We start from the raw sequence: 19,725 nt of genomic DNA, 5'->3' as shown, positions 1-19,725 counted from the left end.
ATGAGCATGAGAAATGAACAGACATTTCTCAGACAAAGAAGTAAAAGTAACAAATAAATATATGAAAAAATGCTCCACATCACTGGTCATTCAAGAGATGCAGATGAAAACAACATTGAAATTCCACCTCACCCCAGAAAGAATGGCTGCTATCAAGAAATCAACCAATAACAGTTTTGGCAGGGTTGTGGGGAGAAAGGAACACTTCTCCATTGTTGGTGGAGTGCAGACTGGAGCAACCACTGCGGAAATCAATATGGAGATACCTCAAAGAGCTAGGATTAGAGGTTCCATTTGACCCAGCTATCCCTCTGCTGGGTAACTTTCTAAAAGAATTAAAAGAATCATACCACAGTGATATATGTGCACCCATGTTTACAGTGGTGCAGTTTGTAATAGCTAAAACTTGGAAACAGCCCAATTGACCATCGGTTGGAGACTGGATAAACAATATGTGGGGTTTTTTTAATAAAATGGAATACTACTCAGCCATAAAGAATTAGAAACTACAGTCATTCATTCAAAAATGGATACATATTTAGACCCTGCTCTTACGCGAAATAAATAAGACACACATGTGTAAATACAGAATAGTTTCTCTGGTGTGAAAAGCTAAAAGTGTAAGTAAGATCTGAATTGTATAACTGATACTGTGAAATAGGAAGAAAAGGGCAAAAGTTGTAGGGGAAGTGGAAAGGGCAGGGGAAAGGAAATAAGGGAAAAGATAAATATGAAAAAAGGAAAAAATGGAAACAAAGGCTTTGTAAGTAGGGGAGGTTGGAGGGGTTGAAGAGGGGGCAGGGGAATGGAGAAAATACGAGAATCAAGATGTTGCGTAAAGGTACAAGATCCCAATGGTGAATGTAATTGTACTGTATACTTTAAAAGTATCAATAATCTCAACTTTTTAAAAAAGAACATAGATGAAAGGCTAAGTGCAATGCCAGACATATAGCTGACCTTGATATGTACACTAACTCTTTTCCTCTTTCTTTATTCTTCTTCTTCTGGATATTGCTGCTCCTGCCTCTCAATTGTATCTTTTTTCCAGTTTTCCAAGGCCTGGATTTTAAATTAAGATTATTATACCCCCCAAAAGCCTGATCCAAATGGTAAGAGCCCACTTACAGCACATTGTGGACTCCAGGGGCCAGGAGGGCCCTACTTTTAACTAGGAAGGTGCTACCACATGTTTAGGAATCAGGGCTCTGAAGAAATAACCAGACTCAGTTTGGTCATAGCCTCAAGCTACAAAAGGAAAAGCCAGACTGGAGAAAATCTTCTTGAGAAGTCCATTTATTGCAGTGGACAAAGAAGCTGAAGGGGGAAAAACCAGAGTCAGAGGGAAGAAACTCCCTACTCATTTGTTCCCACAGCTCATTCTCTTTCTCAATATTTTGTAAATGTTTAACACATAATAATTGTACATGTGGGTTACAGTGTGATATTCTAATACCTATATTCAATGTGTAATGATTAGATCAGGGTTATTGGTATATTTGTCACATCAAACATTTCTTTTTTGTACTGAAAACATTCAAATTCATCTTTACTAGCCATTTTGAAATATATAACTAATTATTCTCAACCATGGTGATGCTATTGTGTAACAGCACATGATATTTATTTCTTCTATCCAACTGCACCCTATACCCATGAACCATCCACTCTCCATCCCTTCTCCCTCTCTTCCCAACTTCTACTGACTGTGATTCTACTCCTAGTTCTATGTGAACAAAATTTTTAGGTTCCATATGTAAGTGAGAACAATGAAATATTTGTTTTTCTGTGACTCTTTTATTTGATTTAAGTTCTTCCAGTTCTATCCATGTTGCTGCAAGTGACAAGATGCTATTCTTTTGTATGGCCAAATAATGTTTCATTGTGTGTATGTACCATATTTTCTTTTTTTTGGTACAGGGGATTGAACTTGGGTCCTTGTGCTTGCGAGGCAGGTGGTGGAACCACTGAGCTAAATCCCCAGCGATACCATATTTTCTTTACCCATCCATCCAGTGATGGTTGATTCCATATGATGGCTATTATTAATAGTACCCAATAAACATGGACATGCAGATATCTCTTTGATATATTGCTTTTCTTTTCTTTGGATATTTATCCAGGAGTGGGATTCTTGGATCATATAGCAGTTTGTTTGCTTGATTGTTTGTTGTTGTTGTTGTTTACTAAACTGCACACTGTTTTCTCTAATGGTGCCACAGCTCATTCTCACATGCCCCACCCCTTGCTTCCAGCTTCCTGTGTCCTCCAGCACAGTTTTGCCTTTGTCTCTAGCAAGTGACTGTTTCAAGTTCCGACCTCATAGAAGTGTCCAGATAACCAGCCATGTGAGGTGGTTTCTCCAGGGTCATTCAGCTAGAGACAGTGCAACATCAGAAACTAGATCCCAACAGAATACATTTTCTTGAGTATGAGCTTCTCTTCCATGACCCCAGAATAAAGATAAGTATTGTGTATATATGAGTATTATGCATGTGCATAGAGAAAAAGAAAGATCTTAAACTGTGGAATGCTTTGCAAATTTGCATATCATCCTTGCACAGGGGCCATGCTAATCTTCTCTGTATCGTTCTAATTTTAGTATATGTGCTGCTGAAGTGAGTGCTATAGACATATGTTTTATAGCTACTATTTATTAAATCTTTTTCAAAGTTAGATCCTAATTAAATCTTCATAATATCACTGTGAATTTGTTGTTATTCTGGCTTTACAGTTGAAGAAACTGAATTCCAGAGAAGTTAAATGCCTTGCCCAGAATCAGATAGCTGTAACTGAGCCAGAATTAGAATTCAACTTGAATGTTCCAAAGTCTTTCTCTTCACCACTAAAAAACTTTCTCTCAAATTCAGAAATGAAGTTGGATTGGAAAAGGCAAGCTGCTACTGGAGGACTTTCTGGTTCAATTGAAATTGAGACATTGCAAATCCAGGGGAAGGTAAGAGTTAGAGAAGGTGGTAAATAAAAATGTCCGAGTCTTCAAAAGCAGATAAGGATATGGGGGAGGCCTAGCCAGAACTCTGAGGATAAGTCAGAAGCCCCAAAGATCACAGCCAAGTAGGACACGATGGGGCTCCACCAGGGAGCATGCCCAGGGACTTACCGAGAGCAATGAGTACAGAGGGTACTGAACAAAACAGCCCAGGGACCTTGAAGACCTGGTCTGGTGGCATCTCTCTCCCTTCGTTAGCTGGCCGACAAGATCTTATCATTAATAGGAGGAAGGGAAGTCAACAAAAGTTAGTTGCAAACTTACCCTACAAACAGACTGCCAGAAACTGTACTAGGTATATTATATAAGTAATTCACATTTTGTAAGAATAATTGCAAAACCATAATGACAGCTCTAGCTATATGAAACAGGCTTCCAGGAAATGTGTTAATGAGTGGCAGCAAGAACACACCTCTGTCCCCAACACCACACACTGTGGAAAAAAACATTTATCATCTATCTACCTGAGCATAGTATTAAGCCATCTGTTAGTTGTTGACATTTCACCTCTCTGAGTTGTATTTCTCGCTGGAAAAAGAGTTGCAGTGGCTTTAGGTGAAATGATTTGATTTATTTATAAAACTCTCCTGCCTTTTTGTCCAGATCCTCAACACTACTGGGGCAGCTCCCTACCTGCTTTATCCCCTATCTAAATTCACAGGCTCTAACAGACCAGCCTCTGTCATTTCCACAGCAATGGCCTTTCCACTGGAGTTGTACCAAGAATTTCTCCATCTGTCTTTGCCAGAATGCATGTTTACAATTGTGTGCAGCTCTTCAGGATAAGTTAAGTCCATTCTGAATTGGTTAAGTGACCATGAGGTATTTGGGAAAGCACCCACCTCTCACCCCCACCTTATAGCCTGGATCCCTAGGACCAAATGAGCCACACACGGGCTCCCAGCATGCAGGATTCCCTCCCAGCCAGCAGCAGGATTGCATGACATACAGAGTTCATTATTTTATGCTTCATATTTGCAAGAAAGATAAAGGTGTCTGTGGTATGCAAATCAATCTCTGGGTTTGCCACATCTGGGTAGCAGGCTAAGGGCAGGAAGGGTGGGTGCACCCCACTCAATCCTTACCTTCAGTCCTCTGCTTTTCCCATACAATCTAGAATTAGATCTCTGGATTGAGAGCGCAAGGAAGTATGAACCCCTTTGACATGGAGTGGAGCTTTTACCCAGGGTGACCCTTCCTGTTCTCACTCAGTATCGGCCCTTCCTGCCCCTCTGTGGGACTCCCTTCCTCTCCTGCTGCTTATGCTCGAGTGTCTCTCTATTCCCTTTCCTTCCTCCACCACACACATTAACTTCCTATTTGCATTGAAATTGCCACAAACACTAAATCAAGAAGCACCAAGGAGAAATTTTCAGAAGGTTCAAAGGGCTAGAGACCATATCTGCCATCTTTCACTGTCCCTCAGGTGATTTCCAGCCAGCAAACTCATTCTCTTTCTGTTTCAATATGGTTCTCTGTAAGTCAAAAAGAGCCAAAGTGTTAGTGACAAATTCAAAGTAGAATTAATCCTAGACCAGATTCCCTTCCATTGAGCAGATTTTTTCTTAACATTGCAACAGGCTCAAGACCCCTCCCCCGCGCTCCTAACCCCAAAGTCAACCAAGCAGTGCTGAAAGGGGAACACAAGGTGTGGTCAGGAAAGGCTTCTGCAAGTGTTTAAATTTAGTCTTAAGAATTTAAGGTGCTTTTGAGTGAGTGTTTGTGGGACAGTGGGATAGCCAGAAAGAAAGAACTTCCCAGGCAGAGAGAGCAGTGTGACAACGGCATTTGGGGCCCTCACAGGCTCATGCAGAAGCCATACAATAGTGTGGGCCTCACATGTCCAGATTGTGGGGTTAAGTGTAGAGCAAATCAAAGGTGAGCCTGCAGAGGAAAGTAAAACCCATCACTGAGATTCCTGCTCCGTGGTGAGGATCTGTGTCTTGTCTTACAAACTAAAGGAATCACTGAGGGATCATTACAGAAGCGTGTGGTAAAAGATACAACTGAAAGCAGAGAAATTCCTAGGAAACTTGCATGGTGTAGGTGACAAGAAGAGATACATCAAAATCAAGGCAGGAGCAGTGTGGACAAAGTGGAAAAGTCTGACCAAGAATAGACATTTAATGTGCGGGGCATACAGGATACAGCAAATCATGGTGTCTGAGGTTCAGTGGTGAACACAGGGGAGCATCCAAGTTTTTGGCTCAGGGACTAGGTGGTCAATGTCTATTAATTCTTAGGGTTAGGAAATATCAGTGGTGGAGAAGACTTGGGAAAGCCCACAGTGAGTCTGATTATAGACATCTGAAGTTTGAGGTGCAAGTGAGATGCCTAGCTGATAACTGGCTATTGGGTCTTCAGTGGAGAAAAGGGTCCAGGCTGGGATGGTGGTCCTTGGGCTGACTCCTGGACTAGAGAATGCTAACCCAGTCTTCCTCTCACTTCTAACTGCCCTTGCTCAATGACCCCAATTACAGTGGAATCTCAGTTCATGAACTTAATTCTTCCCACGATTCTGCTTACAAACCAAACTGGACAAGAACCAAACCAAATTTCTCCATAAGGTCAACATTGAACCTAACCATGAATTTGATTCAATTCTCATCCAATTCTGCTTGTGACCAGAATCAAGGAAATAATTAAATCATGAACCGAGATGCCACTGTAATCGGAATGGTTTGAAGAACCACATGGACAATATGGTCTTTAATGACTAAAAACAAGCTCAAATGTAACTTTCCAACCCCCACTTAACCTATGCCAATCTTCAATCTAAGAAGTGGGAAAACTCATTAAGCTTTTGGATATTCTCAGTAAAGAACAGTGCAATTTTATGCAGCAACAGTCAATCTGAGGCAAGAAAGCTGTGGAACTTTTTTTTATGGTGGTGGTGTTTTGGTGGTGTTTCAGATGTTACACGATCTGAAGCAAAGAATTAAACTATGTGCAAAACTCAAGAGACTAGAAAGAGATTATTGTGTTCAGAAACCACAAGTAGGTGTTGTGGGAAGGTAGAATTGGAATGGTAAACAGAAATGAGATCTTCCAGGTTCTTGTAAATCATTTTTAAAAGTGTGAGCAGAGAAGTGATATAATCAAATTTAAATTTTAGGAAGATTTTTCTAACGGCAGTATCAGGGCATGGTTGGGGGTGGTAATCCTAGTTTCAAATAGGAAGCTAGTGTGATAATTCAGATAAGAAATTATGATAGCCTCACCTGGTGTGGTGGATTAAACAATGGTCAACTTGGAATATCCAGCTAAATCCAGTCATCATGGTTCTGGGCATGGAAGACCCACCTGCAGATTGCTGCCAACAGCATAAAAAGAGAACTGGAGAGGAAGATCAATGGCTATTGACTCTCTTGCTATGTCTGGTTTTCCTGATTTGAACTTGGCTGTTCTCTCATTGTTGGAGGAACTCAGGTCCTCACTGTCAATGGCTGCTGTTCTCATTGGGGAAGCTCTGATCTTTGCTGTGAGCATTGTTTTCTGGGTCCAGTGGAGATCCCTCAGTAGAAGGCACAAATCCTTCACACCACCGGTACAGGATTTCTGGCTTTCACCAATGGCCTTTGGGCCATCCCAGTGCAGATCCTTGATACAGACAAGCTTGAGACATTTCTGTGGGCTCTAGGCCTCTGGCTGGATTCAAGGAGGACTTTGCCTTGACTCCAGGCCTTCAGATGTACTTGTGTGGAACATTACTGTGGGATCCAGGCCCTTGGCTGGATTCTTTGGGTCTCTGGTGCATGGTTAGATCTTTTTCACTCCTCTGCATTTGACTTTTGGGGTGAATATTATAAAATAATCCTATAAATTGCATGTCCTGTAGTAAATCTATTTCTTTGCAAACTCTGACTACAACCCCTGATGTAGCAGTTTTGGAGACAGAAAAAAAAAAGCGGGGCACCTCGAAGAGTTTTTTAGAAAGTAGAAACCCCAGTATGTGAGTAGTAAGGCACGAGAAGTACTAGGTTCTCACTGTCTCCTGAGATCTCAACCTACCCTTACCTAGCAAGATGTGATCCGCAAGTAAGAACCATAGTGTCCCATGGCTCTGAGTCATGGGCATTTGTGAGCGGACAAGCCCTACACTTAACTGTGCAGTGAATACAGAAGCCAAACAGTAAGATTCACACTGGAGACACTTCACAGAAAAAAATGACATTAGCTTTTAATGAGCCCATCTATTTCTTATACTTTGATTCTGGAATACTATTTTCTAGGTGTTGTCAGATGAGACAAGAGAAATGAAAAACAGCTTCCATTTAGTTGGAACAGATATTTGCACAAATAGTGGACAGATAGTTACTATAAAGTCTTAAAAGGATGGAAAATAAAAAGAATGGTTAGAATAGGGAAGTGTTAATAAAATAGTTACCATTCTGCACCACAAACTTTAAAAACTGATACAATAACCTTAATGAAGAAGGTACTGTAATGCCGGTTTGCAGGTAAGGAAACTGAGCCCCAAAGCTAACCCTGTACATCCCATGTATTAGTTACCTACTGCCAAATAATAGATTACTCCAAAATATAGTTGCTTAAATCAACAATAAACATGCAGTCACTCCCATAAATGTAAAAAGTGTTCTATGGTCATTTAAAGTTAGTAAACACTAGATTTTAAAAGTTACATAGGGGAGGTTGGAGGGGGTGAAGGGAAGGCAGGGCTATGGGGACAAAATGAGAACCAAGATCTGTCATGTAAAGGTACAAGATCCCATTCATAAATGTAGCTGTTCTGTATACTTTAAAAGTACCAATAAACTCAATAAGATTTTTAAAAAGTTACATACTTTATCTCCTCAGACATATATTATGGTTCTCCAAGCATAACATGATTTAGGGACTAATTTAGGAAGCAGTGTCCTCTCTAGGCAGCTGAGAGCTCTGGACGGTTTGTTCTGAGGTGGAAAGAGAAGGTAATGATCACTTTCCAGGGAAGAACAGAGAGGGAATCAAAAGAGAATGGCAAGATGCCAAGCTATGATTGTAGGGACCATCCAAATGATGCTGGCCAAACTATCAGGGGACTGAGATCTGCACTGCTTGTTTTAGTAATAGCTTATGTAGTCAAATTCAAATAGACAGCAGATGACTTTATCCAGATGCCTCAGAGGAGAACCATTTTTATTGTTCAGGTTACTCCCTGAGAGTAAACTGATGACTGTAATATGCAACCACACTATACCCACTATAATTCCATGTTTTTGTATCTCAGTGTAATTCAAGGTAAATATTTTGGACTCTGAAAATCTTAGTCATCGCCAGGATACACAGTAGAATCGCCTAGAGGTGACTTTAAAGCCTAGTCATACCTGGGCTCCACTCCAGGTCAACTAATCTCTAGTATGTGAGGTTCAGAGACCAACAGTTTCTAAAAACTCCTACAGATGATTCTAATGTGTGGCCAGAACTAAAGACTATTCCTCCTATTGCTCTTGTTCTAGCATATTCTCTTTCTTCTCCTCTTCCCCATGCCAACCCAAACCAAAACAGTTAGCTTTAGAACTACCTTATAATTTTATTCTTCCTTTCTCAGGGCCTGGCCCAGCACTTGGCTGACATGTGGTTGTTGACTTGGGTTGACGGGATATCCAAGGAGCACCCCTCCACTGCTGTTTTTCTACCTTGCTCTATAAGAACACAGTCAATTGACAAGTTGGAGCTCTGAAGGGGCAGAGGGCATGACTGGCCAGATATCCTTCTTGGGCTTCAATATCTGATTGCCACTGGGTGTGTGTCTTCACATAGTATTTATCACAGTCCACAGGGGTCTTGAGACTCAAATTTGATACACAACAAATCTTTCTGGGATTTTGACATATTGAATTTATCAGGCAATCTGAAGTCGGAGGAGACTCTGACTAAACACCAGAAATAAGAATTTCAAAGATGGCAACGGCCTCTAGGATGTATGATAAAAATATTTTTAATTATTTCTAAAGTAGTGATCATCTCAAAAGCTAAGTGAGAAAATAGTTTCTTTGTTTACTCTGTGGGATAAAATTGAGTTAAAACTAACCCTAGGGGAACAAAAAATATTGGTTTGAACAATTGAGATCATTAAAAAACATTAAATTGTGATTATTTTCAGGGCATAAAAAATGAGAAACAAAGTTGGAGAGGACACTTATCTTGGTATAAGTTTTTATATTACTGGTTTGTGAAGTATGTACACAAATCACCTATTTAAAATGAAATAAATCAGGTGTGGTGCACATCTATAATTCCAGCACTCAGGAGGCTGAGGCAGGAAGATCACTAAGAATTCAATGCTAGCCTGGGTATATAGCAAGACCTTGTCTCAAAAAAACAAAAAAATAATAATAATAATTAAAATAAAATAAAGAGAATGTGATCAGTTATGCTCTGCATCAAATGAAAATAAATGGCATCATAAGATTAATGAGTTGATTTCCTCCATCTATTAGTATTTATTTTCCTTTTCAAGTTTAAAGTAATTGAAGACTAATCTCTTCCTCATTGCTGAATGAGTTCATAGGATCACACATTCTTTCCCCACCCCTCGTGGCTTTCTTTTTAGGGGGAGGGGGGCCCCATCTTCTATTCTGGGCCTCTTTGCTATCTTCCTGGGAAACTGAATTCATGGTTCCAGAAGGTCTGGTGACCAAGAGTGGGCTCAGAGAGCTGTGTACTAAATAAAAACAAAACGATTTAGAGTCAGATGGAAAAACAACAGGTGGAAAAGGAAACAGAAACATACTAGATTGGAAAATGATCTACCAACCAAATGGTTCATTCAACCAGCAGTCTGGCCAATTGGGAAGAATGATCTTTAAGTAAATCAGAGGAAACCAACCAACAAAAGTCGAGAACAAACACTTGCTTAGAGGAAGCCATCACTAGCAGAGCCACAGCCAGTGCTCACACACAGGTGCAACTGCAGCCCCCAGCCACAGCCTCTCTCCCTCACCTGCTTGCTGAAACTTCATATTCCCTTAGCTTGGAACTAGGCCTTTCTTCCCAGGACCAGTGACAGAAAGGAAACTGCTAACCACAGTGCCACATTACAACTCACGTGGCTACTATCAGGCCCTTTTAGGAGGGAGAGAACGAGGAAACCAAAGGAGCCTGTAAGGAAGGCAAGCAAAGCCAAGACCTGGGAAAAGGTAGGCTGTGGCTTCCAGGGGCCATCCTAGGAGCTGAACTGTCGGACTGAGCAGGTCACAGTCACTGAGAGATGGAATCAAGGTCACCACCTCCATGCTTCACTCGGAAGATATAAATACAGCTGCAGTAGTGACCACATAATTGTACACTTGGACTCTCCGCTCCTAATGCACACTGATGAGATGAAATGCAATGGCTCTCATTGCTTTACTCTCATGGCCTCCTCAGCTCTTCAGAGCCCTTCTGTTCATGATGCACCGAGGCAGTGATATGGCAGCCAGTAACCCTTGGAAAGGTCTGAATTGGGAGGGCAAGTGGAGGGGTCGGGCTATTTGGGTTGAAGTCCTACTGTCTCTGCTTGCCAGGCTGATTGTGCCAGTGACTACTCAATGGTTGCAAGTGACAAAACCAATCTGGCTAACTTCACACCAAAGGAAATGTATCATGTGGGTTCTGAGTAGTGGCCAGTGAACCAGGCAGGCAGAAGTCAAGGAAGCCCTGATATCTGTGCAGCAGGGGCTCCACAACCATCTTGCCCAAGTCAGTCCGCTCCCCCCATCCCCATGAACTCATCTCCTCTTAGAGTCCCAAGGACAGTTTGCTTATCCAGACTTTCACCATTTGTCTGTCTGCTAGATTAGGGAAAAGCAGGCATCAAGACTAACATTCCCACTGAAGCTACTCACAGAAATTAGGATGACTCCCCAAAAGGAAAAAAGGAGTATGCTGTGAGGAAGAGGAGATTGAGCTGATGATTACAAAAATCCTCAAAAGTTGCAAGTGCAAGGTCCTGAGTTCAATCCCTGGTACAAAAAAAAAAATCCCAAAATGTATTTATTCTAATAACATTGAGTGACCTATTTTCCTTATCCAAATCTCAGTTTTCTTGTATATAAAATGAAGAGATTGCTAGTATTTTGCACAAGAGATTATTGCAAGGAATAAGGTGGGGCAGATGCTTGGCAGACATTTGGTGCTCAGTACTTACTGACTATTGTGCTTAATGCCAGCAGATAGTATCTTGTCTCTCTTAGCTGTTGTTAGCATCTTGCATGTATGGCTAGCTCAAGCCTTTCTTCTGAAGTCCTCTGTCTTCCTCCTGATGCTGTTTCCTGGAGTCTCTGAAGGGGTCATATTTTTTCAGGGTGACCTGGTACATTTTGACTCATTATGGCACATGGTCAGCCTCTGCAGTCACCATTCCTGCCAGATTGACTCCATACCAATAGGGACAGGAAACCCTGCAGTGAAGTGAGTCTCAACATTCCTGCACATTCCCTTGGGAGGCCCTTGAAGAATCCCCCACCCTACCCGAGTCCTAGCAATACCTTCTGTTTTGGCAAAAACACTTCATCCCAACATTATATTTTTTAAGTGTATTGATCCCCTCTTGTCAGGAGAAACAAAAAACATGTCATCCATGGTCTTCACATAGGAGGCTATCAGCATATCCTGGCCTCCCCTGTGCCAACACACATGCCTTCTGCTATTTCCGGGCACAGTGATCAAACCTCTTGAGCTGTTTCTCAGAGGTGTCAGTTCTTGACTTTAGAGTTCATTTGGCAGCTTGGGAATCATGCACTGAAGGTGCACACACTGACTTCTGCTCTGCTCCAACACAGACATGGACACACAGTGCCTGCTCATTACCAAGGCTTCTGTGTCCAGCCCACCCTCTGGCTCAGACATTTGACTCTCCAAAAGCACCACTGTTCAGTGTGTCCTTTTTAAAACTTAGTCAAACTCTTGCCACTTCTTGCCCACCTTCCTGCTTCTTCAAATGCAAGCCAATGTCACTGTCTCCAAGAATGTTTTCTACTCCATCATATAAAAGGAGCCCTCCCCATCTACACACACACACACACACACACACACACACACACATATTATAACATTATATATATAAAATATAAATATATATAATATATATTCCCCCATTATAATTTGAGTCATAGAAATAAAGATGCTGGGTTTTCAGTCTTTTTGTGTAAGCAAATCCAGTCCACCAAACTTTGCCTTCACAAAACTTGACTCTGCTCTCCAGTAAATCCCCATTTTGCAGTAAAAGCGAGCTGTCTACAGAGCAAACCCCACAGTCAACCTCTCAACTCCTCTCCACATATTTATGTACCCTCCTCTCCTCAGCCCTCACAAAACTAGGCTTTCCCATTGTCCTAAAGTTCAAATGCCTTATCATGAGTTCAAAGGCCTTTGTTTCTGGCTCCTGTCCTCCTGTGTGGTTTGTATCTTCCTGTCCCCCTAAAGCCTCCTTTGTGCTCATAGGTGATGCTTCTTGGAGCTAGCTGAATGTAGGACATGTGATACTGGGACTAGGGTTACTAAATTAGTCCACTGTTTGGAATTACCCTAATTCTGGGTGTGGGCAAATGATGGATTTACTGAAGATTGCAAGCCCCATCCTGGGTGTGGGTGGCACCACCCACAAAAAAGGCTTGTAGCCCGGATGGAATGAAATGGAAAGGCAGGCTTGCTGCTGGCTGTATGCTGCCTTCTGCTTGCCACACATGGCCTGTTTCTATTTTTCCAGGCCCCTCTGCTGTGCCACCCTGATTTGGAGAGCTCACCAACTATAGACTGAAGCCTCTACAAACTGTGAGCTGAAATAGGCTCTTCCTCCTTGAACTTGTGGGTACTGGGTATTTGGTCTCAGTGAGAAAAGTAACTAATATACTTTCTCCCCCTTTTCCTTTACCTTCTCCAGATCATCCAGTGGTGTATGTGCTCAACAGAGCCCTCTGTCCTTGGACCTCTGCCCCAATCTCTCAGGGCTCGGGTTGCTCCTGTGTGCCCACTCCAGTCTAAAGGAAGATGGAGATTATGTCCTTCTTAGCTGTAGCTCCAGACTCTAACTCACTTCCTGATCCAAACAGGTTCTAATTAATTACTGATTTAATTAAAGTGTGAGGATGAATAGACAAAATAGGGATGGATTTCACTGAACTGAAAGACATCCTGCTTCACAGAGGCTTAGACCTCTGAACAATAGAGTAAGCCCACCTGGGAATTAATGACTCATTTACAGAAGAAGGATATTACTATGAATGGCATGAGTGACAAGTGAAATGGCTTATCAATGAGGAAGCAACTGCTAGGAGGAGTCAATTTAATTAACTAGTTGGTTCATTCCAGGAGCATTTACAGAGCACCTATCATGTGCCTAGCACAGTGGGAAGTCCCAAAGAGGAAAGAAAATATGAAATGTCCTGTCTCTCAAAGAAATCAGGGTTTAATATGAACAGATGTGTAAAGATAAAGATAATAACAATAAAGAATAGTAATAACACTACTATCACAACTAACTTTTGTTGAGCAGCCCCTGCGTCCTGCATCCTACCCTAGGCATTTTATAGACATTGTCTCATTCCAGTCTTCCCAGCACATCTCTGAGCTGCATATGTAGGAAAGGGAGGGAGGGACAGAGGGCATCAAGAAGAGGGTGAAGTGTGACCCCAAGCTGGGCAATGGGCAGGGCTGGGCTTTCTCTCTGGCTTCAGTTGTCTCCCCTTAAGCAGCTCTGGGACAGTCAGTGTGGCTTCCTGCAGCTGAACCTGAGGCCTGAGCCAATCAATCTTGCAGCCTAGACAGCCAGTGCTCAGGCCTCAGCAGGGCCTATAATTAATCTGGCTGGAAACAGAACTTATTTTTACACCTCTTCACATTAGTCCCTGGAGACAAGGCCTGAGTGAGAGAACATGAACTGATCACAGCTGTGAAGCTATGATAATTAGCACTGTGCGCAGATGCTCTTCTTTCTATGGCTAGAACCCCTGCCTTTCTGGCCACAAGTGATTATTTACACAAATACTTAGGCTTCAGGTTTCTACCTTAGTACCAAACCCCATCAGGCAGCCACCCCTGCTACCTCCTGCCCAATGATAGGCCACCTCAAGTTCCACAGTGGGTTCTAGACTCTGCTAAAAGCCGCAATAGCCACTATCAGGGGCCAAATGTCTGTGGAGGGGCTGAGACACAAAACCTATGGCTCACAGCATTGTCCCTGACACTAGAAAGTGAAGTCAGATACTAATTCCAAATCTTAATATTTAACTTGTTAGCTGTGCAACCTACAGTAAATAATCAAATTATCTGAGCTTCTGTTTCCTCACCCATAAAATGGAAATATTATTTTACCTCTTAACCTATGTAAACTAAAGGACCAAGTTTTATTTATTGTTTTTTGCTTTTCAAACTTGAACTAATATTTTTGTAAGGACAATGAAAATAAAGCACTAGAATAGTTATTCCAGTGTTTAGAGGTCGCAGTAAGGTCAAATTGCTATAAAATGCTTATCTTAAACGTGTGTACTTATTACCATAAACCATTACCAAATGATCATAGGCTGGCCCTAATCCACAGATCCCACACTAAAAAGCTTAGTGTGTAGAATAAGGGTATTAGTCACTATGATTATTATCAGTTCCCTTGCACATGCATAGATAAAATGTTGGCTAGTTGTAAAGTATCATTAAGCAAATGCAATGTTATTACTTGTTTATTTACTCTTCTGGGATCTGACCAAAAGTCATTGCTTAAATTTCTTGGCATTTCTATTCAGGATTTTGTAACATCTACACGTTTAGTGATATTTTCCTAAGGATCTCTGGATGACAAGACTGATTCAGTGATAAATGAGCTTCTGCAGCCTTAACAGGTTGGCCCACTACTCTTCTAGGAATTGGAAGTTCCCTCAGAGGACTATAAAGGAGCCAAAGACAGCTTCTGTATACTGGCCTCCCGACTCTTTTCTTCTTCACAGAAGGCTGAGGTCCATTAGTTTAAAAGTGCACTGGCGCCAAACTCAATTTCTTACAAATCAGTTGTTTTAAACATAATACAAATAAGCAGACTTTTAGTCATTTAGAGCCTGCCTGCTTTGCATACTTCAGGAAACTTCACTCAAAGTTTACTAGTCATGGATAAGATAGATCCTGTGGCTATAAAGACGTCAAGCCCCTGATGCCCTTCTGAATTCTGTCTCAAATATTCCCCACTGCTCTGCTGAGTGCCATCTCAGGACCCCCCCCTTTCCCTGGGAGTTCCCTTGCCCTGCTCTCCTTCTGGATGGTGGCTTTTGCACTGTAGCCTCTTCCAGACAGTCTCATGCTGGGAGGAACTGCCCAACCTGTGATTTGTCAGAGCATGACCTGAACGTGCGTGTGTGTGCGCATGTGCCACCTTGTGGCCCCAAATCTGGTTCCAAATCCCATGCATCTCCCACACTGAGGGAATAATCAAGATTTCTGTGCTTCCAACTTTAGCACAAAGTGCCTATGGCAGTGATACATAAGACTGGTTCTGAGTACAGCTGTGACAAAAGGAAAATCTGTTAGTTGCACCTCCCTACTACAAGAGGCTAGGAACCGAAGTCAAGAAGTCTTTTTCAAGTCCTTGCTCTGTCTTGCTAGCTGTATAGCTATGAGCAGGCTACATGCCCTTCTTGAGCCTCAGTTTTTTCAAGGGAGAAATGAGAGCTATAACATCCACTTCAGACAGTTTTATTTGTAAGGATTATATGAATTAATGCCCATATGTCTAGAGCATAGTTCCAGGCAAAAGACTCCATAAATAGTCTTCACAGTCATGATTATTGTAATTTCTGCTTCTGTAGGTGGCACTCTGACCTCAAGACTAAACCTCTTTTAAAAGAAAAGATCAATAGGAAGAAAGGGGCTAAAGGTATAGGGAAGGTGGGAAGCATAAAGGAAAGCTAATAAAGGAAAAGAAAAAAATATGAGAAAATGAAAAAATGGAAATGAAGTGTTTGTAAACAGGGAGGGGAGGAGAGGGTGAAGGGAGGGCAGGGACAAGGGAAAAAATGAGAATCAAGACCTGTCATGTAGAGGTACAATATCCCAATAATGAACGTAACTGTACTGTATACCTAAAAGTACCAATAAACTCAATGAGGAAAGAAAGAAAAGATTAACAAAATTGACAAAACTTAAGCTACATTGACTGTGAAGAAAAAGAGAAGACTCAAAATCTCAAAATATTAAATCCGAAATGAAAATGGAAGCAGTATTTACTACTGGTTCTATAGAATTTTCTACAAAGGAAAAGAGAGTACTATGAATAATTATACACTGCAAAAGTGGGTAAATTAGATGAAATAGATAAAAATTCAAAAATTGCCTACTCTAACTTATGAAGAAATAGAAGGTCTAGATCTAAAAGTAGTAAGATGACTTAACTGATGATGGCAATAAAATATTTTAAAAATAATATCCAAAATCTTTTTCAAATGTTTCCAAAATATTGAAGACAGAACATTTCTAAACTCATTCTATGAGGCCACCAAAGCCAGACAAAGATGTACAGACCAATACAACTTATGAATATTGATGCAAAATACTTTTAAACATATACTCATTAGCATATTAAAATACTATTTGCCATGACCAAGTATGATGTATTCCTGGAATGCAAGGATGGTTATAGCATATAAAAATAAATCAATTACACCACACCAACAAAATGAAGGGGGGGAAAAACCCAAATGATTATCCCAGTTGTCACAGCAAAAGCATTTGACACAATTCAATATCCTTACACTATTTTACAAATACTGAATAAACTAGAACTACACCCCTTCAACATGATAAAGGTTAAACAGTATATGAATAATACACAGTTTACATTATATTCAATGCTAAGACCAAAATCTTTTCCTCTCTGATCAGGAATAAGATCAAGATTCCTATTTTTACCACTTCTATTAAACATTGTAGTGAAAGTTCTTAATTTAATAAGTATACAATAAAGCCATGTGTTATGGCACACATCTGTAATCCCAGCACTTGGGCAACTGAGGTGGGAAGATCACTGAGAGTTCAAGGTCAACCAGAGCTACATAACAAGACCCTGTCTCAGAAAAACAAGATAAAAGGCATGAAAAAGAAAGAAATAGGACTCAGTGGTAGAGTGCTTGCCTCATATGTGTGAGGTCCTGTGTTTAAAACCCAAAAACTGGTAACCAAATTGAAAAAGAAAAGGGGACAGGGATTTAGATCAGTGGTGCAGTGTCTGCCTTGAAAGCACAAGGTCCTGAATTCTATTCCCGGTACAGCAAAAAAAAAAAAAAATCTGTACTCTCAGATGATATAATTTTGTATGTAGAAAAGTCTAGATATTACACACAAACACATATAACAGTAACTCATGGATTCAGCAAAGTTGCATGTTAAAATATCAACAAGCAAAAATCAGTTACATTTCTATTTACTAGCAATGAACAATCTGAAAAAAACTAAAGAAAATTACTTTGTGCAATCCTAGGAATTAACTAAGGAAATGAAAGATTTTTATATTAGAAACTACAAAACATTGGTGAAACATTTTCTTAAAAATGGAGATACTACAGGTTCGTAGATAAGAATATTTAATATTGTATGTCAATACCAGCCAAAGCAATCTATAATTCAAAGGAATCTCTATCAAAATTCCAACACGTTTTTGGAGTAAAAGAAAACTCTCCTAAAATTCATGTGGAGCCTCACGGGATCCTGACTTGTCAAAACAACTTTGAAAGACCATAAAGTTGAATTACTTAAATGTTATGGTTGCAAAATTTATTGAAAGTTTACAATAATCAAAACTGTGTGGGCCAGGGATTTAGCTCAGTGGTTCCACTGCCTGTCTCACAGCACAAGGTCCTGTGTTTGATCCCCAGTATAAAAAAACAACAACAACAACAACAACAACAACAAAAAACAGTGTGACACTGTCATAAAGACCAGTGGAAGACAATGCCCAGAAAGAAACTCATACAGACATGTCAAATGATTTTCAACAAAGATTGCTAAGACAATCCAACAGAAACTAGGACATATTTTCAATAAATTATACTGGGAAAAGTATATAGTCATATGCAAAAGAATGAAGTTGGATCCTAACTTAACTTCATATACAAAAATTTGATCAAAATGGACCAAAGAACTAAGAGCAAGAGCCAAAATTGTAACACTTCTTCAATGAAACACAGGAGAAATCTTTGCGACATTTTTTTGGACAATATTTTCTTGGAAATAACACCAAGGCAAAAGCAATTTTTAAAATACACAAATGAAACTGATAATGTGAAATAGGAAGAAAAGGGCAAAAGGTGTAGGGGAAGTGGGAAGGGTAGGGGAAAGGAAATAAGGGAAAAGAAAAAATATGAGAAAAGGAAAAATGGGAAACAAAGTCTTTGTAAATACGGGAGGGTTGAGGGTATGAAGGGAGGGCAGGAGTACAGGGAAAAAATGAGAACCAAGATCTGTCATGTAAAGGTACAAGATCCCAATGATGAATGTAACTGTACTGTATACTTAAAAAAGTATAAATTCAATTAAAAAATACACAAATGAAATTTTATCAAAATTTTTTTAACTTTTGTATACCAAAAGATATTATCAAGCAAGGAGGCAAAAAGTGTCCAAATTACATATCTGATAAGAAATTAGTATTAGCATATATGAAGAATTCCTACAACTCAAAGAAAAAAATCTCTATTCAAAATGGAGAATAGTACAATTGGCCTTGGAAGCAAGAGGCAGTGTGCAAATTGTTCAGAGATTTTCAGTGATGGCTATAAGCACAGTGGATTTTACAAAATCAAACCTCTGGAGAGCCCGGCAGAATTCTCTGTGTATTGTGACATGTCTGATGGAGGAGGCTGGTCGGTAATTCAGAGATGAATGGATGGGCAGTAAAAACTTTAACAGAGGCTGGAATGACTAGGAAAATGGCTTTGGAAATTTTGTCCAGAAAAGTGGTGAATATTGGCTGGATAATAAAAATCTTCATTTATTGACTATACAAGGAGACTAATTTCAAAAATTGACCTTGAAGATTTTGAAAAGAATAGTCATTGTGCACAATATAAAAGTTTCAAAGATGGAGATGAAAAGAACTCCTATGTGTTAAATATTGGAGAATATTCTGGAACTGCTAGAGACTCCCTTGCAGGGAATTTTTACCCAAAGATGCAGTGGTGGGCCACTGGCAGTCATCAAAGAATGAAGTTTAGCACATGCGACAAAGATAACGATAACTACGAAGGGGACTGTGCAGAGGAAGATCAGGCTGGCTGGTGGTATAACAGGTGTCATGGTACAAAACTAAATGGTCTCTACTACAGAGGCCCCCACACAGCTGAAACTGATGATGGTGTCTGGTATGGCTGGCAGGGCTGGTGGTAGACTCTGAAATCTGTGGTTATGAAAATTAGGCCAAATGATTTCATTCCAAATATTGTTTAATTGTCCCTGTTGGGTTTTTATTTTTGCAACTCATCTTAGTTAAAATAATTTGCAAAATAGCAATTCTGAACATACATATTGTGAGTACTGCTTTTCATTTATTTTACTTGCTTTTATTACTTGTTTTACTTGCTTTTTTATTACAAATACTTATTGTATTTTTGGTGTGACAATGATACATTATTTGCCAAGTAAATGTAGATTATGTTAAAAACAAAAACAAAAAACAAAAATGGTCAAAGAACTTGAGCAAAAATTTCTCCAAAGGACATAAACAAATGATCAGTAAGCACCTGAAAAGTTGCTCAGCA

The 19,725-nt window shown here is 40.2% G+C and overlaps 1 non-coding gene and 1 pseudogene across 1 annotated transcript; one reads left to right on the top strand and one right to left on the bottom strand.

Annotated features, from left to right (window-relative positions):
* Positions 1 to 2,519: 2,519 nt before the first annotated feature.
* LOC117286412 lies at positions 2,520 to 2,626 on the bottom strand. The gene has a single exon (XR_004517584.1). It is a non-coding gene; the product is annotated as a U6 spliceosomal RNA (small nuclear RNA).
* Positions 2,627 to 18,670: 16,044 nt separating this feature from the next.
* Positions 18,671 to 19,415, top strand: LOC104852899 (annotated as a pseudogene).
* The last annotated feature ends 310 nt before the right edge of the window (positions 19,416 to 19,725 follow it).

Source organism: Fukomys damarensis, unplaced genomic scaffold (assembly GCF_012274545.1).
Source record: "Fukomys damarensis isolate Sample0158 unplaced genomic scaffold, DMR_v1.0_HiC HiC_scaffold_16, whole genome shotgun sequence".
NCBI classification, from domain to species: domain Eukaryota; kingdom Metazoa; phylum Chordata; class Mammalia; order Rodentia; family Bathyergidae; genus Fukomys; species Fukomys damarensis.
Note: the sequence above shows the minus strand (reverse complement) of the source record. Positions and strands in the feature narration are given on the sequence as shown.